This window comes from Narcine bancroftii, chromosome 3 (genome assembly GCF_036971445.1).
Source record: "Narcine bancroftii isolate sNarBan1 chromosome 3, sNarBan1.hap1, whole genome shotgun sequence".
In the NCBI taxonomy this organism is placed as follows: domain Eukaryota; kingdom Metazoa; phylum Chordata; class Chondrichthyes; order Torpediniformes; family Narcinidae; genus Narcine; species Narcine bancroftii.
The window spans coordinates 121,438,066-121,463,010 of record NC_091471.1 but is presented as its reverse complement, the minus strand read 5'-3'; the positions used below and the strand labels follow the sequence as shown (position 1 = coordinate 121,463,010).

Below are 24,945 nucleotides of genomic sequence, written 5' to 3'. Positions count from 1 at the left end.
ATAAAGGTGGGGGGAGGAGAGGAGAGGAGAGGAGAGGAGAGGAAAGGAGATAAGAAGAGTCAAGGGGAGGAGCACAGGCTTACAGGTCATAGGTGGATATGGGTGGGAGGACAGTAGAGAAAACAGCTGAGATGTTTTTCTCTATCTCTGAATGGAGAATGAAGGAATGGGAGCTGGAGGAAAGAAGAGAGGAATAGTGAAATATAGTGAGAGATGTGGAGGGGCTGAATGGAAACTGGAGGTTGATGTTAATGCTATCTGGATGGAGAGTGTGCAGATGGAATATTAGGTGTTGTTCCTTCATTTTATGCCATACATAAAAAAGGAAATGGTTATCCTTTATTTCATACAGATGCTGCTGACCTGCTTAGTTTTCTAGCATTTTTGTTTATTACAAGTTCACCTTTACATATGTAGTGCAACAATTATTTTAAAAAAACACAAGCATAGGGTGTGGTGTTAAAAAATACAGTTGAACAATGGAAAGCATAATCTTTTTCTTATGAGTTATCCAACCAGCATGAAAGAAACTGTCCTGGAATCTAGGAAGTGAGTGCTTTCAAAATCATATTTCTGTCCAACGAGACAGGAGAGAAGAGGTTATGATCAGGGCAGGATGTAATCTTTAATAGGTTGGCTGCTTTCTCAGGACAGTAGGAGATGAAGATGGAGGTAAGGGAAGGGAAGGTTGGCTTGGATGATGGCCTAAGCTGCATTCTCAACTCTACAGTTTCTTGTCGCCTTGAGCAGAGCAGGTTTCATATCAAGTTTTCATTCATCTGGTCAGGATACTTTCTATGGCAAATCTATAAAATTTGGTAAATGGATCTGAGATCAGGCCAAATGTTCTTCAGCTATGAGGATATAGAAATGTTGGTGCACATTCTTTGCCTCTTGGCAAGATCAGAACTGGTTGTCAGTGAAATTTACACCTTAAAACCTAAAGTTATACACAATCTCCACTTCAGAACCATTAATACAGACAGGGTCATGTGTTTCACCCTTTTGCCTGAATTCAATGACCATATAACCATATAACCATATAACCGCTTACAGCACAGAACAGGCCAGTTCGGCCCTACTAGTCCATGCCGTAACAATCCCCACCCTCCTAGTCCCACTGAGCAGCACCCGGTCCATATCCCTCCAGTCCTCTCCTATCCATGTAACTATCTAGTCTTTCCTTAAATGTAACCAATGATCCCGCCTCAACCATGTCTGTCGGAAGCTCATTCCACATCCCCACTACCCTTTGCATAAAGAAATTTCCCCTCATGTTCCCCTTATAATTTTCGCCCTTCAATCTTAAACCATGCCCTCTAGTTTGAATCTCCCCCACTCTTAATTGAAAAAGCCTATCCACGTTTACTCTGTCTGTCCCTTTTAAAATCTTAAACAACTCTATCAAGTCCCCTCTCAATCTTCTACGCTCCAGAGAAAAAAGCCCCAGTCTGCACAACCTTTCCCTGTAACTCAAACCTTGAAATCCTGTCAACAATTTTTTGTTTTTTTTTAAATTTTTCTGACATTGAAGGACATGCATGATATTATTCCCCTATATTCTCTATCTCTGTCTTGCACTCCATCTCATCATTATTTGCTACAAAAAATTGAGTAATCTGCAAACATATAAATAGAGTTAATGAAGTATTTGGTCCTACAGTTATTTGCAAAATGCAGCATTGTGAAGCAATGGATGATTGTGGAGAAAGTTTTGTCATCAATGCTACCTATTCTTTTCTTCAGGTCAGGACATAAAGGGTCCAGTGTTAGAGTATGGTGCTGAAGCTTAACCCAAGAGTTTGGAGAGGGGTTTGTTTGGAACTATTGTTTGAAAGTGCAGCTATAGTCAACAAACTGGAGTCTAATAAAATTGTCCATGTTATCTAGATGTTCAGGGCTACATTTATGGTTGGGGAGATGGCATCTGCTGGGGACCTCTTGCAGTGGAAGGCATATTGTGTGGGATCAACATTCTCTGAGATTCTGTAATTAATGTGAGCCATGCCCAGTCTCCTGGAATGCTTCATCCTGATGGACATCAAAGCCACCAGACAGTCATCATTGAGGCACATTGTCTTGTATTTTCTTTGACAGCTAGATGGTACAGTCTTCATTAGGCAGGTGGGAATTTCATATTGTAGTAGTGAAAGGTTGAAGATGTTCATAAATACTGAATCTGCTCTATTTCCCAGGACATGAGCAAGGACCCCATTTGGCCCAAACACCTTCTGCGAGTTCACACTCAAACTGGCTCATATGACACCTGTGATGGTAATTGTGGGTAAAAGCGTGGATGAAACTATCATGATTGCTGACAACAGCTCCCTGACCTTTTGTTCTGAGTAAGTGGAGAATGTATTGAACTTGTCAGGGAGTGATCCATCATTGCTTACTATCTTGACCAGCTTCACTTTGTAACCTGTAATAGTAGGCATGACTTGCCAGAATCAGTTAATGTCTGTGAGGCTTCTCTGGGATTTTCATTTGGTCTGGTTTGCCTCTTGGCATCATAAGGGCTTGTGGAGGTTTACCTGGATTTCTTGTACAAATTAGGATGGTGAAAGACATTATCTAAATTCAGAATGACTTTTATTGACTTTCACTCATAACCTTCTGTCTTAAGCAATGTTTACTTATGAAAGAAATGGATTGAACCAACTCATGTACCAATTAAGTTCATGCTCAAGTAAACACAATAACTCCTAGTGATATTCGTGTAACCTTCAGGAAGGGAAAACGAGAACCAAATGATTGGGGTTCAGAGGTGGAGAGGATAAGCAAATTTAAATTCCTGGGTGTCACTACCTCAGAGGACCTTTCCTAGACCCAACACACTAATATCATCATGAAAAAAAACATTCCCTTCTTCCTCAGGAATTTGCGGAGGGTTGTTATGGTTTCAGAAATGTGGACAAACTTCTACTGATGTGCAGTGGATTGTAAGCTGACTGACTGCATCATGGCCTGCTGTGGGAGCAATAATACCTCTGAACAGAAACCCCTGCAAAAGGTAGTTGACAGAGCATAATACATCACAGGCAAAAGTCTCCCCATCATTGAGAAAATCTACATGGAATGCTGCTGTCGGAGAGCAGGATCAATCATCAAGGACTCACACCAGCCAGGAGATGCTCTGTTCTCACTGTTGCCTTCAGCAGATAGGTAAAAGGTATCTCAAGATGTACCACCAGCTTCAGGAGGGATTGCTACCCATCCACCATCACACTCCCAAAAAACAAACTCAGAGTCTCATTTAAGTACTCTTAATTAGCACATTATTTATTATTGAATGTTTTTTTTTTTACATTGCTCTCTTTTGTATACATATTTTATTTTGAGTAGAGTATATTGCACAACTGATAAGTCGAACTTCTGCCGTGCCTGCAGGAAAAAGAATCTCAAGGTTGTATGTGATGTCATGTATGTATTTTGACAGGATGGTATTAGTGGTCGCCAGGAGATGTCTAGTTGTTACATGGAAGTCCAACTCCCCCCTTCTTATTATTCACTGGAATATGGACATGCAAAGTTGTGGCCCCTGGAAAATATAACAATTTAGAAAGAAATATGACATGTTTGCTAAAATATGGCAACCTTATTTTATCATACTGGCTTAAGGATATAATTAACTTCCCCAAAAAAAGTTTAAATAATATAGTTAGGTTAATAGCGTTGAATTCCTGAAGATCAGGCTATGGACTAATTAATGAAGACATGCTCAAACGCCCTTCTTTTCATTTTGGACAATTGATTATTTTTAATGTTAGCAGTTTGGGGGATGGGGTGTGGGGGGTGAGATTTGGGCAATGATATAATTTTCAATATTTGTAATTTTAAAATATTTATATAATGTTTGTAATAATGTTCTGTATGAGTCTTGGAAAATTAAAATAAATATTCAAAAAAATGTATGTACTCTGACAATAAATCTGAACTTTGAATGTTTTCAGGAAGATTGATTGGCATAATGTGAATATTGAATTTCAACTGTAATTACTGATCAAACTTTTAGATCTTTTGCAAGACCTACAAAGATTTTTCATTTTCTTTCATTTAACCATACAATTTCGCCATCTTTCATTCAGAAATAAGTCCATTTTAACTATCTATTCTTCAACTGTGTCAGCATTTACTGCACTAGGTGGCAGTGTGTTCCATTAGTTAACAAGTCTATTGTGAAGGACCTGATCTATAAATTAGCATTTAATTGTATCTCTTGATCCTAGATAACCATTTCTACAGAAAATATCTACATAGATCTAAATTGCTGAGACACTCCATCAAAATTTGCCTATTCTTTCTTCTTTTTTTCATTTAAAGAGAACAGATTGGTACTATCTCCCTTGATAGCTGACTAATTGTAGGCCTGGATACTTATTTATAATCCTGTCTGAGATATTTCTTACTGGTTTTCATAACATTGAATCAAACCTCTTATTCACTGAGACACATTTATGGGAATGATATCAATAAGTAATGAGTCAGTCATAACTTGAAAAGGCTGGTAAATATTAATCCTTATTCTTGACTCTTCTTGTGGACTCTTCCTTGATTAGATGATGTTCCAGTGTGTGTGTGTCAGTCAAACTAGCAAGAAATGAATGATTGAATATTGCTAAATTGCCAATTTGTTTAAAAAAATGATAGTTAATTAAGCAATATTAGGGAAAATGTCCAGGTGTACACTTCATATTGTGAGGTTAAACTGTTGAGGCCGTGATAAAACAAATGCAAGGGAGATTTCTGGAGATCTATTTTAATATCACTAATGAAAGCTACTGCTCAAAATCTACTGTGGGCAGCACGGTTAACGCAATTCTGTTACAACGCAGCTACCAAGACTGAGGTTCGAATCCCACACTGTCTGTAAGGAGTTTGTACATTCTCCTCGTGTTTCTTTGGGTTTCCTCCGGGTTCGAATCCCACAAAGTCATCAAGGAGTTTGTACATTCTCCCTGTGTTTGTACATTTTCCCCAGGTGTAGGTCAATTGGATGTACTTGGACAGCATGTGCTCGTGGGCCGAAAGGGGTTGTTACCATGTTGTATGTATAAAATTAAATTGCAATTATGTTGCACCTATATTATGAACAACAAGCCTTACAATGGGTGGCTATAATGAAGAATGCTGCAGAATGTGGCAAACATAGTTAAGTCTATCTCGGGCATCGATCTCCCAGCCATTGGACATCTATGTGAGGTACTGCCTCAAGAAGATTCCATTACTCTGGTCATAACCTGACTTCATTTCTCCTTTCAGGTAGAAGGTACAAATGCCTGAGATTCTGTATGTCTTAGTACAAGTGCAGAGGTTTTCCAACAACAATCAGCGTCTTGAATTCCCCATACCACATTCAGTCTCCCCCTAACCATAAACTACTCCAGGACCTACAAAAGATCTGTCTTTTTCCATTGCAGCATTACTTTTTTTTTTGCACTAACTGCAATTGTGAATATTTGGCTTTCCTTTTCTATTTATATCTCTTTTTCTGTCAATGTTATATTAAGATTATTTCATTTTTACCATTGTACATGATGTACCTTACATACCCATCTTGCTGCTCCAATATACTTTGGCATATTATACTTCCATAAATGACAATAAACTCTCATCTCATTTCATCTCATTTCAAGTATATCTCTCTGGACATCCTGTAGGTCATCCTGTTTGGTGTCTTCTTAAATCAGTTATAGGACTTAATCCTTTCCTGAAGCTATCTTTGGGTTATATCTAATTGGATAAAGAGCCATTTAGGCTTTGATCAATTTCATCAGGTATAAGCTGGTCAAACTAATAGTCCTCAAGTAAGTGCTGGAACATGCTATGGGAAAAGTATATTATTTTTAATTTTACTCATTGTGAAGTTAAAAGGACAATTTCCCACACTGGTGTTATACATTTCTTATCTGAGCCATAGCTCATCTGGAATTATTCTACCTCAGTAAGGTGGAATGTCTTAGAACAGATGACTGAACATAGTTCTTGACAAATAATCTAGTGGTTTCCTGAGTGCTGTGCTGCTGTTTTCTTGGCGGATGGTGTATATCTGGAAACTATTGGAGATACTTAAAAGGAAATTAGATTCATTTTTAAACATTGAGATATTCAAGGTTTTGGAGAACTGGGGCAGAGCAGCAGTTGAGGCAGTAGATCTATGACAATATTGACTGGTATAATGAGTTAGAGGGGAAAAGGGGGGTGGTCAGATGGCTTATACTACTCCAATTTTCTTCTGTTCTTGTGAAGCAATACTTTATTTTGGGAAGTGATGACATTCAGATTTTCTTTTTAAATTTAGAGAAAATGCACAGTAGAAGGTCCTTCTGTCCCATGAGCCCACATTGTACAAATAAACCCATGTGGCCAATTAACCTGCTAACCTTGTATATCTTTGGAATGTATGAGGAACCCAGAGCACCAAGAGGAATCCCTCGCAGACATGGGGAGAACATTCAAATGGTTGTAAAAGATCCAAAGGTACTGTGAATCATCCCTGTTACTTAACATTAGGCCTTGAACCAATCCAGATAAAGTTTGCCAAGTCTCCAAATTGTACATTTTACTCAGAACTTTTCTTAAAATGTTTGCAGAAACTATGTTAAACAACAATAAATAAAATGTAGAATACTACCAACAATATAATGCATATCATAAACTACAATGTAATGATGCAATATAAATGATTAAATGATGAACTACTCAACCTTCAATAAAGAGCCACACACTGCTGGTATTTTACTCTAACAATGTTACATAGCTTCTTATCCTTAACTCTTGCTATTATTTCAATTCTCAAATTGCCAGTCTTAACTCTGATACTAGATGAAACCCCCCCCCAGCTGATCCCACATTGCCCCTACCCTCAATCTGTGCAAGCCATTGGGATCTGTCTGCAGCTTCTTTGTAAGCTGTTTAGGCTTCTTGTCAAATCACTTTTCATGGTCCATTCTTTCATAATGAAAAAACAAAATTATTATACCCATGTCAATTGATTATTGCAAACTTGTTCCTTTGTGATTGTCCCTTCCCTGGGTTGATTTTTTTCCCCCTTATATAAATAACCCCATGCATCATAACCCAATTAGGCCTGTACCATTGATTTTTTATAATTTTTTTTATTTTTTACGCAATAAACCATATTGATGAAAATACGTACAGAAATTTTTCTCTTGAATATATACAGTGTCATTTTCTCCCCTTTTCCCCCCTCCCTTCCCTCCCTCCCTCTCCCCTTCCCATTTATTCGAAGTTCAATCTATAAAATACACTAAATCCGTTAAACAATGTCGTCACTTAATAAAATAAACAAGGAATTTTTATCTTTTACTTTTATATACTGAGTCAATTCATTTTGTTGTCTTCTCTTTCTGTCATTTTAGGTGGTGGAGGTTCATGGTAGGATTTCTCTATTGTATTTCATGTATGGTTCCCATATTTGTTCGAATATTGTGATGTTATTTCTTAAATTATATGGTTTTTTTTCTAATGGAATACATTTATTTATTTCTATGTACCATTGTTGTTTTCTCAAGTTGTCTTCTAATTTCCAGGTTGACATAATACATTTTTTTGCTACAGCCAGGGCTATCATAATAAATGTTTTCTGTGCTCCATCCAAATCGAGTCCAAATTCTTTATTTCTTATATCACTTAGAAGGAAGATCTCTGGGTTTTTTGGTATATTGCTTTTTGTGATTTTATTTAATATCTGGTTTAGATCTTCCCAAAATTTTTCCACTTTCTCACATGTCCAAATTGCATGTATTGATGTTCCTGTTTCCTTTTTACAGTGAAAACATCTGTCTGATACTGTTGGATCCCATTTATTTAACTTTTGGGGTGTGATGTATAGTCTGTGTAACCAATTATATTGTATCATGCGTAACCTCGTGTTTATTGTATTTCTCATGGTTCCGGAGCATAGCTTTTCCCATGTTTCATTCTTTATCTTTATGTTTAGATCTTGTTCCCATTTTTGTTTAGGTTTACTTCGCTGCACTATTTTCTATCTCTGCATTATCTGTTGTACTTAATTATGGGCTGACTTGTTTGGATAGCAAGCAAAATAAAATTATTCACTGCATCTCATGTCTGTGAAAATAAGCAATTTAATTCAATTCCAATTCAATTTACTGCAGGCTGTCTGGTCATTATTTTTGGATGCTTGTGATGTGCAGCCCGGCTTTTGCCTCCCTCATTACAATTGTGATTAAACATCAAAACATTACTTAATTAGTGGCATGGTGCTTTGGGGATTCCAAAATTATAAAATGGTGGCATATAATGCAAAACCTTTTTAAATAATTATGATTAAAAATTAGTCACAGCATGTTGTAGAAAAAGATGTAACTGCTTTCTTTCAAGGCAATCTTGGTAGCCTGTCCATCCAGGACAAAAGTACTGAGCAAACTGTTTGGAGTTGTCAGCTGATAAGACTTTGGGACTTGCTGGATTTCAATTTGAGATCTTAAAGGAAGTGACTAGTGAGTTGTAATTTCCAAATGTGTAAAATTACTGAAGCATTACACAGTGGAGAGAGATTCAAACTTGTATCATTTGGTGGTCATAATGGTGGCAGAGGCCAAGGTGACTAGCTACACTGACCATAGGCGAGGTGGCAGTTATTGGGAGAACAGGAGGGAGAAGTTATGGTGATGGAGGCTGGGTATGACTTCAGTGAGCTCAACAGTAACCAGTGTGGGTACCGAAGTCAAGACGGTAACTGAAACTATAGAGTTCACTTTTACCAGGACTATGCCTGACAGCATGGAGCAACTACTTGTGCTGAAAATCCATCCACTCACAATGACTAATTGACTCCTGGAATGGCAAGAAGCTGCTGTGAATGAATCTGATTTAAAGTGCCAGAAACCCAGTCTGACTGTTGTCAAGATTAATCTTCAAAAGTGCTGGAAAAACTCAGCAGGTCACACCAAATCCATAGGACAGAAAAGGCAATCAAGTGTTTGGGCCTGAGCCCTTTGTCAAAAATATAAATGCTTTCCATTTCCCCCTACAGTCTGTACTTACGTTGATCGCCAGTCTACTTTTATCTTCTATCCTACTTTTCTTTTTTAAAATATTTTTTAAATTTTGTTTTAATATTAGGATATAGAGGAGCAATCATTATCAGACTCCTACTTTTCTTTATCAAATTCTCAACTAAGTTCTACAATACTCCCAAGTCTTAAACCAAGTTACTTCTGACAAGTAAATAAATAGTTTTTTAATTGAATACTATCTTTAATTTCTCTTGATTAATTCACCTTTCTTTTGGAATTTTGCATTTTAAAGGGATATTTTACTTTTTTCATTATTTCAGTAAATCCCAAACTTTGCATGTTCATTGTCATACTTGCATTTGTGTTCTCATTCACCTCCAGCCGATTCTCCTTTAAAGCCTTTATAATATCCTTTGTTCATATTGTGGTTTGCATTGACCGACCACACAATGTAAAATCCGGAAAAATACCCAAAATATCGTAATTAATAGTTTATCAATCAATTAATCCACAAAATAAGAAACAAAATAACTTGTTCACCAATTGCTTCCTGATCCAGACAAATATTTTTGCTCATTCCATGAATTCCATGCTTTCATTTGTTCCTTCCATTCAGAGGTTGAACTCTTTTGTTAGGATGTAGGGAGAGCCCAATCAAAGATCTGCTAGATGTTTGCAGGATTTGGCCATGACATTTACAAGTGTCTGTCAGTTGGTCAACCATATCCTCCCTACCTGCTCAAGCTTATGCAGTGGTATGACCACCATGCTAATTATGAAAGAACTATGGGGATTTCAGCTGCTGACTCATCTCCAAAACATGGTGATGAACCTGGAGATACTTCCTGCACGAGTGCTGGTGCTACCAGTCTGGACACAACCAAGAGCTGGCTGATTACTGAAACAGTAAACTGCTCCAAGTTATGTACAAAAACAATCCCCTGAGATTTTGCGATGCAACAAACATAATAATCTAACAATTCACCTCTTGCCCTGCATTGCTTGTTAAACTCTGCACCATGGTGTTGTTCATGCCATTTGGAATTATGCTTGAATTATTGAACTCATTTCAAAGTGTTAATTTGACTTTGACCTTTCAAAATGGCAATGGTAGCTCGAAGACATCATTGAGTCAAAACAGGCAATGTATGTCTTTCATTCAAGGGCACAATATTTCATGACTTTTGAAAGCAACATAAAGTAAAGAGAGTGATATTCCTAAACTGCAGGGCTTTATTGATTACATACAATCAGAATTCTGAAGCAGCTTCTCTCGTCACCATCCTGGACTTCATTTCAAGATTTTTCACCTGTTGACTAGTTTTCCTGTCCACTCACCCTCACCACAGGACCCCATTACCTGATGAATCTTTGGAGCCTCTTTGCTGGGCTGCTTTACAAATCCTACCAGTTTGATGGCAGCGAAGCCTTAGATCCAACACTGGAAACATAGCAGGGTTTACAAAAACAAAAAGGAATGTTATATTTCTACTCCATATGCATTTTGGATAGCATTCATTTTCTTCTTATATGCATGTTACACTCTATACTGCAACTTCCTGAAACATGAAAGTCTGCAGTCTGTGGTGGAACACTGTAATACATGTAATACATGTATTGCACTGGTTGGCTTGCCCCTTATACCATACAGCCTTGGATTTTGGCCAACAGCGTGTAAGATATGCCTGTAAAGTTCATAGTGATTAAAGCCTATTAATCTTGACTTCTGGTTTGTTGGGTCTAATTAATGGCACTACACGGACACTGTGATTATAGTAAAAACACACCGAAATGCTGGAGGAACTCAGCCGGTCTTTTCAGCATCTGTAGGAGACAAAGATATATTACCGATGTTTCAAGTCTGAGCTTTTCTTCAAGGAATAAGCAGAATAAACCAGATGCAGTAGATCTTAAAGTGTCTCAGAGTTCAAACAATGCTGGCTGGGGGATGAATCCAGACCAACAAAAAGTGTTAATTGGATGTGATAAAGATCAAAGAAAGAATTTATCATGTTTGTGAGAAAGGAGAAGGAATGGAGAGACAGATAAGTAAAGATGACAGAGGAAGATGCTTACCATTGTAAACCACTGTGTGTATATGTTTGGCTGTTTGGTCACACACATTGGCCGACTTTGCATGTGGCTCCTCCCACCGACTCCAGAATGTTCCACAGCTCCCTGCTCAGTGCAGAACAGTAGATCAGCATGGGTGTACTTTGTTCTAGAGCTAATAAAAGCTTATCAATTTGTTCAACTTTAATCTTTTGGAGTTACTGATGGTGCATCACTTACCTTGACTCTGCTTTGTTCCCCTTGGTCCAGGATCACCCTACCTACATCCTGGACATGCATCACTTCAACAGCTTCCAGTTCCCTGAACTGGATTGCCTTATGTTTTCCATGGATATCTAATCCCTATACACCTCAATTCCCCATACTGCAGGCCTCAAAGCCCTTCATTTCTTTCTGAACAACAAATCAACCAGTATCCCTCCACTAACACCCTCCTCTGGCTGGAAGAATTTGTCCTCACCCTCAATAATTTCTCCTTTGACTCATCTCCCATAGGACCAGCTATTCCTGGCTTCATACTGTCTACGTGGAGCAATCCATGCTACAAACCTACATAGGCAAGGCCAAGGCCTCTCAATTCTTCCTCCGCTACATCGATGACTACTTTGGTGTAGCCTCATGACCCATGATGAGCTCATTGACATCATCCACTTTGCTGCCAACTTCCACCCTGACCTCAAATTCACTTTGTCCATCTATAGCAACATTCTCCCTTTCCTCGATCCCTCTTTCTCCATCTCAGTATGAAACTCTCATCAGTCATCTTCTATAAACTCAACTCCTATAGCAACCTCGACAACATCTTTTCCCACCTTGTCCCTTGTAAGAATTTCATACATTCTCTCCATTCCTCTGCACCCAAGATGAGGACTTACATGCCAGATCATCAGAGATGTCCTCCTTTTTCAAACAACGTGGTTATCCCTCTACAACCATCCAGTTAGCACCAACTGCATATTCTCCATTTTCCATGCATCTTTCTTGCCCCCCTCCCCACCATGCACAACAAGGGCCGCATTTCTCTTGTCCTCACCGACCACCCCACCAGCCTCTGCATATAACACATCCTCATCCATCATTTTCACCACCTACTACATGATCCCACCACTAGACACATATTTCTCTTTCCTCCCCTCTCCATCTTCTGCAGGGACTGCTCCTTCCAGAACTCCCTTGTCCACACCTCCCTCCCCACCAATTGCCCCCTTTGGCTACCCCTGTACCCCCTAACCCTTCTTCCTCTATTGCCTTTCCCTATGTCTGGCTCTCCATTCTATCTCCTTTGGCACAAACAGGATAAATTCTTACCTCATCCCTTATTATATGCAATTAACACCTTTTGTTGGTCTGGATTCCTCCCTGATCCAGCATTGTTTGATTTCTGAAACTTTCTGAGATTTTCTGCTTCTGGCTTATTCTGCTAATTCCTTGAAGATGGGCTCAGGTCCAAAACATCAACACTATTTATATGTCTCCTATAGATGCAGAACAGACTGGTTGAGTTCCTTCAGCATTTCAGAGTATTTTACGGTAACTTCCTTCCTCGAGCTCAAGAATTTCAGTCATTTGTTATTTCTAGTTCTTTTTACAGGCTGAATAATTTCTATCACCTAATAGCATGTCAAATGCATTTTGCCAAAATATCTCCTTCACAATGCAGAAACTAAAGAAAAATAAAAGATTTGGCTGACTATCTTTGGAACAAACCATGAAAGGAATCTCTTGTGTGGTTAATATTGCTCATCTGGAGTCAGTGCTTTTGTTTACTGTCAAGATTTTATTCCCATGAATAACTTCAACAGAATTTCACAAACTACAAAATACATATGTCAAAATGTCAGTTCTTTTCTTTAATATTATTTTAACACCCTGCATAATTTAATGTAACAGCATGAAGCATCCTCTGTTTTGAACTGATGCTGAGTATTAATCATTTAGATGTGAAATTAGAAAATTAAATGTGTGATACAATCTGCAACAAACCAAAATATTATGACAATTTTATTGTAAAATAGAATTTATAGTTTCAAAGTCCATAATTTGCCAAAATATACATCAGTTCAATTTTGACTATGATATGTTATAATATCCAAATAAATAATGTTCCCAATTATTTTTTTAATTATAACACCAAAGAGGAAACTTTAAAAAATGTGGTTTATTATTCATTAATATTTATCATCATTTATATATTAACAGGATTATTGATTTCCCGCATCCAGATTTTGCTGAATTATAATTGCAAATATGGGGAAAATGGGAAATCTGGTACACTTGTGTGCCTATTATTTAACAAAGCAGTAAAACTCCTGGGATCCATCACCTATGGAGATTGGTACCTTCCAGATAAGTGAATTTTCTCTTTGTTTGTGATTGTGTGTAGTGTGATTGATGAACTTACTGCTACGGGAGGATCATTTTAAACTTCCATATTTTTACTTATTTATTTGCTGCAATTATTTTTGCTGGTTGGTTGAGGCTGCTGGTGGCTTGAATTCCAGATAACAGGGATATTGACCAAGTGTGGCCAAATGGTCCGGTTCTATTCTCACCAGGCAGCATCAGTTGGAAGAGGCAAATCGAAAATTGAAAGAGATCATGGCCTTGTCAGCCAGTGTGCTCCAAGTCACATGGAACAGCAGGAACACTGAGTAATCAATAGATTTTTGCCTGCCTGGTATGTGTGAGTGAGCTTGCTGGAAGAACTGTTGTTCAGGTAGAGCAACAAAACAACCTCTGCCTTTTTGCCTCCAGTGCTTGCAATTGTCCGCTTCAAATGAGCTTGATCACAGTGGTGCTCCTATAGTAGTGATGCTCAATCATATTAATCCTTATCCGAAATCCATTCTTCAATATTTAAGTGCATTCCCAGCCTAATAAAATTCAGAAAAGTTTTTAATTATATCAAGTAACTTTGAGCCAAAACCTTTCTTACTGGCATGTACAATAACAGCTGTGAGTATTGAGTACCACTGAGTTGATTGAGACCCATCAATTATAATTATGTACTCACTTTCCTTCTGGTGACAGGTTTCAGGAAATCAGAAAAATCAGGGACTTTATGTTAATCTTAAATGTGTGTTGACTACTGGTTTCAATTGAATGGTTGCTAAAAGAAACCAATAGGAAAAAAACCCTCTTCTATAAACTCAACTCCTATAGCAACCTCGACAACATCTTTCCCACCTTGTCCCTCGTAAGAATTTCATCCATTCTCTCCATTCCTCTGCACCCAAGATGAAGACTTACATGCCATATCATCAGAGATGTCCTCCTTTTTCAAACAACATGGTTGCCCCTCTACTACCATCCACTTAGCACTAACTGTATATTCTCTGTTTTCCACACATCCTTCCTGCCCCCCTCCCCATCATGCACAACAAGGACTGGATTTCTCTTGACAACAGGAAAAAAAGGGTTGCACCCAGAAGGGATACTCTTGCTGCAAGAGGTTGGAATTAGCATCGCGATGGGCTTTCAATGTCATCATATTTAACCCACCACCACCTTCCACATCTCCCACAATCTCACCTTCAGCCAAACCCATGCATTCCTCCCAGTTAAAAATCACCTTCATTGTGTCAGCAAGACAACAACTAACATGTAAACAAAAAAGATGTGAAAAATGTAAATAAACAAGGATAAATAGAAATATATTTCATTGCCTTAACAAGTATCTCTCCATCACCATGTTATAGATCATGTCTGGTTCTGCTCTCCAGTCATATTTATCAAATTTATATATGAAGTGCCAGTTGATGAAGTAGACAAAGATGATGTGGTCAAACAATAATCATGGCTTTTATTAGCAGAAATTCATGGTACAATAATGAAAGACAATAGGTGCATTTACAGTTATATCCAAGGGGAGTGTCCTTAACAGTAGAGATAATGCACAGCCAACGTTTGTACAGCAAGGCTCGCCAGAGGGGAGACAGGCAGCTTGGCAGACATTCACCACAATATAAAACACTGGGTGAGCTACATTCTCATACCAATTGATCATTAATTCAAACAGAAATTGTAAAGTCTTTACACATACATACTGGAGGTCTGAAATTAATATGCTTTGATAATGAAAAGGGACTTTGAGCAGATCATCATGAAATGTGCCAAAACACATTTAATTTCTGATCTTTTCTTTGGAGCAGTGGGAACATAGGGTCATTGTAAATCTCATCATGCAAGTGGTTGAAGGAGAGACTTTATTTCGGCCATTTTCCCAGAATAGTATTGAAACAAATGATATTTGCAAACAAGTACAGAGTAAAGTTGAAGAGCTTAGGCAATCAGTTTATTATATATAAAATTGTATCCTTCTGTAATAAATTTAAACTGGATTTTACACAAAGGTGACATACTGATGTTATTTTGGCCCGGAGGTTCGTTGTGCTTTCACTGCCAGATATAAATTTGTGTATTAGGATGATACTCTCGATTTTAATCATCTCTCAGCACCAAAAGGGGGTCTGGCTTTTCCTCAAACTCTACCTTATTGCTGATAGGCACTACCAGTAACCACAGAGACTAGACTGAGGGAACGTGAGACTTTAATATACAGAAGAACCATGCAGGCCCGGATCCAGGTATAGGAATGGAGGAAAGGGAGAAGTGGCTCGACCTTTATGGCCCAGGCCCATGGGGGAGGAATCATAGGGTATGAGTCATCAGTGAGCTGGCCAGCTCCATATATATAAATATATATATATATATATATATATATATATAAATATCTATATACAACCGACAATGATGACCATATACAATGGAGGTAACAGATCGTCACAATCCCTCAACAGGCATACATTCCAGAAGTTCCCACATTAATGCAACATGATGATCCAAAAACTAACCAATTTTTGCCACTGACCTGTACCAGCTTTTCAATTGAATTATCCAACTAATATCATTCCATTATTCTTTTTTCCTGTTACACTGCTTCCCTTTACTCAATTCCTTTGTGAACATTGTGATTGATTCTTTGTGTCCAACAAGACAATTGTTTCCTTCATATTGCTGCATGGTCTTTTGTCAATCACATTAAACCTCTATCCGTTGTTAACTAAGCATTCTGTCACTGTGAAGGTTTTTCCAAAGATATCCTTTCAAGATTATGAATATTTGTAATCATTTTTAAAATTATTATATCTTGCTTAAAGTTTCCTCACATAATTGAGGCCTCCAATCTAAGTACCTAGTAGTAAATCCTATCTGGCTTCTCTCCAATCATTAATCTCTTCCTTCAATAGACCACTGTTCCCACTTGATTCAAGAAACTATCACATTTCAGTCCAAATATATGCATAATTACAGACTTAAATGTCTACTGACCGGTGGGTCTGTTATCTACCAACATGAGAGGCTGGACATCAGGCCTATTTTACCAGTCAGCTTTGACCCACTTTATTTTGTTCATTGTTCAAACAGATAGCTGGCAAATGTCATATTCCTGCTCTTCACTTGGCCTTCAAGCACCTGGATGCCAAGGACACCCATGTCAGATGACTGCTCATAGACTACAACTCTGCCTTTAAAATTACAATCCAAAACAAACTCATTTCCAAATTTTGGGATCCAGACCTCAGTGCCCCTCTCCTCAACTAGATTCACAACCTTCTGTCTAACAGACCACAATCAGCCAAGATGGGTAAGAATATTTCCTCCACTATCACACTCAGCATTGGCACCCTTCAAGGATATACACTCAGTCCCCGACTATATTCTCTCCATACCCATAAATGTACAGCCAAATATTGTTCCAATTTTATTTTCAAATTTACTGATGACACCACAGTTGTAGGCCATGTATCAAATAACAATAAGACAGAATATAGGAGAGAGATTGAAAGTCTAGTGGCAGGTGGCCAAGATAACAATCTTTCGCTCAGTTTCTGTAAGGAGAAGGAGATGATCACTGACATCAGAAGAGGAGGAAGACATCACACCCAGTCTACATTAATGGTACTGAAGTGGAAAGAATAAATAGCTTCAAATTCTTAAATTTCTTCACTGACCTCGCCTGGGCAAACACATTGAGGTGACAGTCAAGAAAATGCACCTATGTCTCTACTTTCTTAGAAGATGGAGTAAGTTTGGCATGTCACCCTTGTCCTTCAACAACTTCTACAGGTGCACCATCAAAAGCATACAAGCTGGATGCAATTCAGTACAGAATGGACCCAGCCTGCTGAAGAGTGGAAAAAGAGAAATAAAGTGAAAAATGCAGCTCAGAAAATGACCCAAACTTTTCACCCCTCCTTGAACTCTATCTATATTATTCACTACCTGAAGGCAGCCAATGTAAAGATGGACCCATTCTACCCAGGATACACTCTGTTTGCTCCCTTCCCATTAAGGAGAAGGCTCAAAAAAGTGTATGCCAACTAGCTTAGAGAGTTACTTTCCCTCAGCCAATAGGCTCCTGAATGAACCTCACTGTGCTATCTGCTTCTCTTTCTTGGGACAAATTGATTTTTCTTTTCAATGAAACACCAAACTCTGTAAATTGTGCTCATTAAATTGCTGAATGAATGTTGAAGATAACTTGTTAGAATGCTCATAGAAAAGCCCTTCTCACTGTACTAGGTGCAATGAAATATATAAGCTTAAACTTAATATCCTCCTTGAAGTGTGATGTTCAGAATTAAACCAAAGAACGAAACTGAAGCTTCAGCTTTGTTTTGGAAACATTTTGACATATTTTACTTTCTTTTAAAATCATTTAATAAAGCTAAGGTTTTTCATAAAGCTTTATCTATTGACCTGACGCCTCCACAGATTTGTGTCTGCATATCTCTATTTCTCTTGCTCATGCATCATATTTAAAATATTTCCATTTAACTTGTATCCAGATGAGATATTGAATTAATGTCTGTCTATTTGTGGTGGGGGGTGGTGGTGGTCGGGGGGAGGGGGTAGTGAAATAAGTTGAGCCACTGAATAAAAATTAGTCCCTAAAATTTGGAAGAAACTTCTTTACCAAGATATTAATTTAATTTGAAATTTTCTGCCACAGAGAACAGATTAAGTCTGTAGCACAGATACATGAAAAAGGCTGGAAGAGAATGAAAGGGATGGAATGGAGAATTACACTGATCAATTCAGAAGACTGGAGGAGAATGAGTGGAATAGGAATTGAGGAGTACACATCAATTTAGAAGGCTGGAGGAGCAAGAGGGGGATGGGACTGAAGGATTACACTGATTGATTTAGATGAGGAAAACAGAAAGAGCCTTAAATGGAACATAAATTCTAACTTGCACTAGATAAGCTGAAAGGTCTTTTTCTGTGTTTCCTATCCTATATAAACCTTTATATTGCCTCTTGCCAATTATTTCTACTTGGAGGTGGTCATTCCAAACATATATAAACTAAGTTACATCTGCTGTGGTTCAGTCTATTTCAACTATCTGTCCAAGTCCTCTTGAAGCCTGCTTCGATTCTCGTAAAGCCATATGAACACAACCAAGACTTTTGACCCACTGAGTCCCTTCTGATCTGCAACACCCATTCACACTAATTCTGCATTAATCCTATATTGTCTTCAATTCTCCCATTGACCCAAATTCTACTATTCTCATGTCATTCTAAGGGTAATTTAAGGCTAATTAACCTATGACCCTACGTATTTTAGATGTGGAAAGAAATGAGAGCCCTTGGTGGAGTTCCACACCATCATAGAGGGATTGTGCAAACTCCACACTGACTTACCAAGGTCAGGATTGAACCTGGGACCATGGTGGTGTGAGGCAGTGGCTCTGCCAGCTGCTCTATTGTCCTTCCCTCAACCTGTAAAACACTATATATCTAAATTCAGATCTTTACAATTTATAACTTATTACAAATAACATTACTAGCTACTCCCTTGGAATTGGGGATGACTTGTTCCCCCTCCACTTCAATGACAGCCAATGGGACCATTGTCGGACAGCAGGCAGCAAGGGTGCTTGAAAGGAAGATAATGCATTATATCATTTTGCTGGACTTCTGTGTACATTTAAAAAAATATTTTATAAAAAAAATTAGATCATACACGTAGTCAAATACAAAATTAAAAAATACAAATGCCCAAGTAGACAATTTTTTTGCTGCCATAAATCCCTCCACCCAGCCAAAACAAGTGTGTGAGAAAAGAAAAAAGAAAGAAAAAAAAGTAGAAAGCAAGGTAAGAATGGAAAAAAATTGAAGGTCTTTTTTCAAATAAAGTATTTATCTTTCTAGTTACTCCACCTCTCTTGTACATTCCTTCTTGATCTTAGAAGTATATATTAGAATTTGTCCTCTTAAATATGCTTTCAGCATGTACCATATAATAAGTTTATCAGTAGTTGAATTGCAATTGATCTCACAAAACATCTGAACTTGTCTCCTAATAAAATCACAAAAGTCTGATCTTCTCAACAGCAAAGAATTAAGACACCATTTATAGACTGATACTTCTCTATCTGACATCATGATAGTCAATATAAGAGGTGAGTGGTCTGACAAAATTCTTGCTTTATATTTAGAATCCATGATCCTACCCTATAATGGGGCTGATGTCAAAAATAAAATTTATCCTATAATGGGAATCATGTATATTTGAATAAAAAGAGTAATCTCTTTCTCTTGGATGAATCCTTCTCCAATCATCCACTAAGTTCTACTCTCTCATTATTCTCAATGTGGCTTTTGCTCCTTTTGTCCTTATCACTGCCCTTGTTGATCAATCTAGAATTGGGTCCAAGCAAACATTGAAAACTCCTCCCACTAAAATATTTTCATAGGCATCTGCTAAATTAAGAAATGTTTCATGGATGAATTTTTCATCATCATCTTTTTGCGTATATAGATTCATAAGTGTCTGGGATTTAGAATATATTTGACAATGGACTATCATACACCTAGCTGCTGGATCTGTTAGTATGTCCTGTAACCTAACTGGAAGGTTTTTCTGCATTAAGATCACCACTCTTCTTGCTTTTTAATTGAGCGAGAATGCAAATAAATGGCCGACCTAGTCCCTTTTTAGTTTTTGATGCTTTTTCCCCCACATAAATGTGTTTCTTGAAGGAATGATAGATAAACTCCCATCTTTTTTGATATACGTTAACACCTTTTAAAAATCTCTCCATTCAAACCATTGACATTAAAACTTGACTGTATTATTCATCTCAACAAAAGCTCATTATACTCTCCCCATCCCCTCTCTCCTCGAGCCTTCTCCAAAATGTTGCTTATTCTTTTTCTTCCATGGTGAGAAACACAGCCTCCAGCAAACCAAGTAGGAAAATAAAAGAAAGAATATTGTTAAAATAAACTTAACATAACTTATACTGTGTCCATAATAATTAAGTAACCCTGCCCCCCTCACTAGCATTGTTAATATAGTATACAATGCTATCCCCCAATAATGATAATTACTCAATCTTTTTATACAAGAGTAATATCTAAATTAAAGAGAAAAATGCAAAGTTGTCATGAATTAATCACTCCACTGGTCTAACATTCTGAAATGCTTTCACAAACTCTGCTGCAAGTTTAAAGTCTGGAAAAAAATGTATTTCCACCACCCGGCAGAATGATTTTCAAAGTTGCTGGATGTCTTAGCACAAACTTATAGCCTTTCTGGCAGAGAGAGTTTTTAACCAGATTGAGTTGTTGTCTTCACTTCAACAGTACACTTATACCTGTATAGAAGAATACTCTATTTCCTTCATATTCCAGTGGAACTCCTTGTTCTATTGTACCTTTCACCACTTCAGCCAGTATTTCTTTTCCCTGTCTTGATGCCTTAAGCATTTAATCAATATAGAACATGGTTTTTGATCTGGTGCTAGTCGTGGCATAAGCAATCTATGTGCCCTTTCAAATTCAATATTTTGTCCAACCTTTTCTGGTCCCTGCAGTTTGGCTATCCATTCTTTGAAAAATGAATAGGATCTGGACCTTCCATACCTTTTTTAAGTCCAATAATCTTGATATTATTCCTTCTACTAAAATTTTCCAGTGTATCCAATATTTCCCACATTTGGTTCCATTCAGTAGCTCATGTATCCGTTTCATATTCTATGTTTTCCACTCTTTCCTTTACTTCTTCCATGCCATCTTTTACAGTCGTAACTCTTGCATCCAAGTTACCCATGGCAATTTGCATATTCTTCACAACCTTAAGATATTTGTTTGTTTTTTTTAATTGAAATTCTCAGTTCTCTCAATTCTCTCATTATAAGTTCAAGGGTATGCTTAGTGCTCTCTGAGCCTTTTGGCTCTTTACCTTTACCAAGCAGTAGGGCTTTCTTCTGTGTGGCTTGTTGTTCTACTTCCTTTGCACTGTTATCGCTGTCCAGTGAGTCAGACTCCTCTTCCATGTCCTGTTGCAGTGGTTGGAATCAGTTTGTACTAGCAAAAGCACTAGCTGTGCTAGCAGGCAGTAGAGATGTACCTCCAGTCACTTCAATGGGCAAGCTACTCATGAGAGGGGAAGATTAAACTCCAGCCCCAGCCTTCATCTGGTCAGCAGGCCTCTGGTCCTGATCTCCTATGACTGCCCATTGGACTCTGGAAGACCCTGCAACAGATTTTTTTCCTCTTTGGTGACATTCTTGAAGTGTTTAGACAGATTTTTTTTTTCTTCAAGGTTGTATTTTAAAATGTCATTTTATTAACTCTTTTTAATCACTTTACTGGGAGGGTCAGGGTCTTGCTTCCTAAGCTTGCCACATCTTGTGACCTCCACTCACTTCTGTGTGCTCTTGGTGAAAACATGCAGATTTTACTATTGCCCTTCTCTACATTTTGAGTAGCAGTCAGTGTAAATACCTAGAAATCAGAGTGGATGATATATTTTCTATAATGATGGTTTGTTGCACTCTCTTGCCATGGCAGTGTAGAGTACACATTTTAGGAGCTTTGTTTCAGGCAATGAGGATATTGTGATTTGCCAATCAAAACCAGCTGATTGTAACAATTGCCTCAGTGCTCGGGATGTTGAGTTGGGATATGTCAACAACTACCTAGAATTCATGAACTCTACCTGACATGACACATACATTTACAGGAAATTATGTATAATTTTGAGCTTAAAACAATCTGACCAAATTAACGGACACTGTAAATAAACTGCTCACCCATGATACATGGATGAATTGAAACAAAAAAAGGCATCAGAAAGTGTGGCTTTGAAATAATCTTCTGAATGTGGGTAAAAGTAAAGAGCTGATTAAAAACATTGTAAAGTTAAATTTGGTACACCACAAGTCTGGTTGCTTGAAGATCAAGTGATCATAGGATGATGAAATATCATTTGTTTTAGTGAATAACAAAAACAAGGGAACTAAGAAGAGTGGTCAAAACTGAGAGATAAAACCATCAAAAAAATAAATAGTTTAGACATGTGCAATGGGAAATGGATGGTTGGTTGACCTACCATGGACTGATTATGCAGGATGCAGGCCGAAACTTTGAAGTAAGAAAGGCAATTATCTGATCAGCTGCTTGGATATTTGAATGGGAAGGGCTGATCATTCCTTGTTCAATTTCAAGTTCAAGTTCAAGGTTATTTATCATCTTGATGCAGAAGAATCAAGATGAATCAGCATTCTCCAGTCCTCAGTGCAAAACACTACAGATATATGAAGTAATTGGGTTGAAGATGTCCAATTTATGAACAACCCGTAGTTATGAACTGGCAAGGCTACCAGAAATAGAATGGTGTTCATTTCCGGTTCGAGCATGGTTGAGTATAATTTAAATTCAGATATGACACCTTCCCATCACCCTCCCCCTACTCCAACAAAGTCCCCACCCCCTCCCTCTGCTCACCCCGAAGCAATCGCTACTCCACTCGCTTTGATGCGGCCAGCACCCTGCTTGCTCCCCACTCACTCTGATGTGGTCACCACCCCCCCCCCCACCCATTCGCTCCATGTCAGTGGTTGTAAAATGCTGGAGTCAATTGTGAACAATGAGATAATGGAGTACTTAGAAGCACATGATGAAATGGAAGGCCAGCTTGGCTTTCTTGAAGGAAAATCTTGCTTAACAAACCTATTAGAATTCTTTGAAGAAGTGACAAGCAGGCTGGATAGATGCAATTCAGTGTATTTTGTGTAATTGGATTTTCAGAAGGCCTTTGACAAGGTAGTGCATGAGGTTACTTAACAAGGTAAGAGTCCATGGTATAACAGGAAACATACTAGCGTGAGTAGAGCTAATTGGCTGATTGACAGGAAGCAGAGAGTTGGAATAATGAGATCATATTCTCTTTGGCTTCCAATTTCTAATGGTGTTCCACAGGGGTCCATGTTTTTTATGTTCTATATTAATGATGTCGATTATGGAATGAATAGCTTTGTGGCCAAATTTGAGATGATACAAAGGTAGGTGGAGAAGCAGATAGTGTTGAGGAAATAGGGAGACCATAGAAAAACATATAAATGAGGTAAATGGGCAGAGAATTGGCAAATGTGGGAATAAGTGCAGTCATGCACATTAGTAGAAAAAAATAAATGGGCAGACTATTTTTTACATGAAGAGAATATTGCCAATACCCAGATCTGGGAGTGCACATGCAGGTTAGCTTGAAGGTAAGCTTACATGTTGAGTTGGTGGTTGTAGAGCACGTCAAAAGAACCAAGGACTTGTTGATCCAAACCAAGGCTTTTATTAACTAGAAGACTGGAGCATATTACATGTAGGTCAACCAGTCCTGAATGACCTGGTCTGGCTAGGAGCAACCCTTTAAGACCTGCTAGTAGGCGTGGCTATGCTCTCAGCCAATCACATTCATCCTATACTACAATCTGTATATATACACATTGGTGATAGAATCTGTACTGTCACAGTGGTGAAGAAGACAAATTCAATGCTGGCATTTATTTCAAGAGAAATATAATATAAGAGCAGAGATAGGATATTGAGGCTTTATAAGACAAGGATGTGGTATCATTTAAAAGGGTTCAGAGGAGGTTCACAAGAATGATTCTGGGATGAAAGTTTTATCATTTGTGAAGCATTTGAGAGCTATTGGCCTGTACATTTTGGAATTTATGGAAATGGGGGTATCTCATTGAAACATTTTGAATGTTGAAAGACATGGACAGAGAAGATATAGAAAGGTTGTTTCCCATGCTAGGAGAATCTAAGACTTTAGATTCACATTCTGAATTGAAGGACACTCACTTAGAACAGAGGTGTGAAGGAACTTCTTCAGCCAGAGGATGGTAAATCTGTGGAATTTGTTGTGGGGGTCAGGTCATTGGGTGTATTTAAGCAGATATTGATAGTTTCTTAATTAACCAGCTCATCAAAGGGAAAGGGGAGAAGAGCAGGCAGTGGGGAAGAGAGGGAAAATGGATCGCTCATGATTAAATGGTGAAGCAGACTTGATGGGCTGAATAGCCTATTTCTGCTCATAGATTTTATGGTCTTATGGTTTTAACACAAGAGCAACTCCTGGGATTTAGTTAAAGGCAGGACAATAAAATGGTAAATGCTCATGCTTAAAAATGCTTCTGAGTTCCTCTGTTCCTCTTCCATCTAAAGAGACACTTGTTGGAAGAAATTATTATGACAACAGAGCCAAAGAGGCTATTTGACCCATTACAAGATCTCATACCAACTCATTAGTGCTTGTCTATTCATGATTAACAATATAATTTAATTCAGAGATATAGCCCATGAGACTGTGCTACCCAAATACACCCATGTGACCAATATATTAAGAATTTGAAATGTTCTGTTATTTTGAAGACTTTTGTAGCTTCTGACTAATGGGCATCCATTGCCATCCATGCTTTATGCAAGCAGGCAGTGGGGTGCCCATTAATAGCGACAGAGCCAAACCAATCTGCCTGAAACAGGCAAATATTTTAATAAAGCTGTGTCT

The 24,945-nt window shown here is 38.0% G+C and overlaps 1 long non-coding RNA gene across 2 annotated transcripts in view; it reads right to left on the bottom strand.

Annotated features, from left to right (window-relative positions):
- Window positions 1-11,087: 11,087 nt before the first annotated feature.
- LOC138756213 (uncharacterized) overlaps window positions 11,088-24,945 on the bottom strand; it is a 48,821-nt gene continuing 34,963 nt past the window's right edge. Inside the window, exon 3 of one of the 2 annotated variants that reach the window (XR_011352868.1) lies at window positions 11,088-11,183. This is a non-coding gene — a long non-coding RNA (uncharacterized lncRNA). Of the gene's footprint in view, window positions 11,184-13,764; window positions 13,952-24,945 lie in introns of those variants that run through there. The other variant, XR_011352867.1, reaches the window with a different exon arrangement.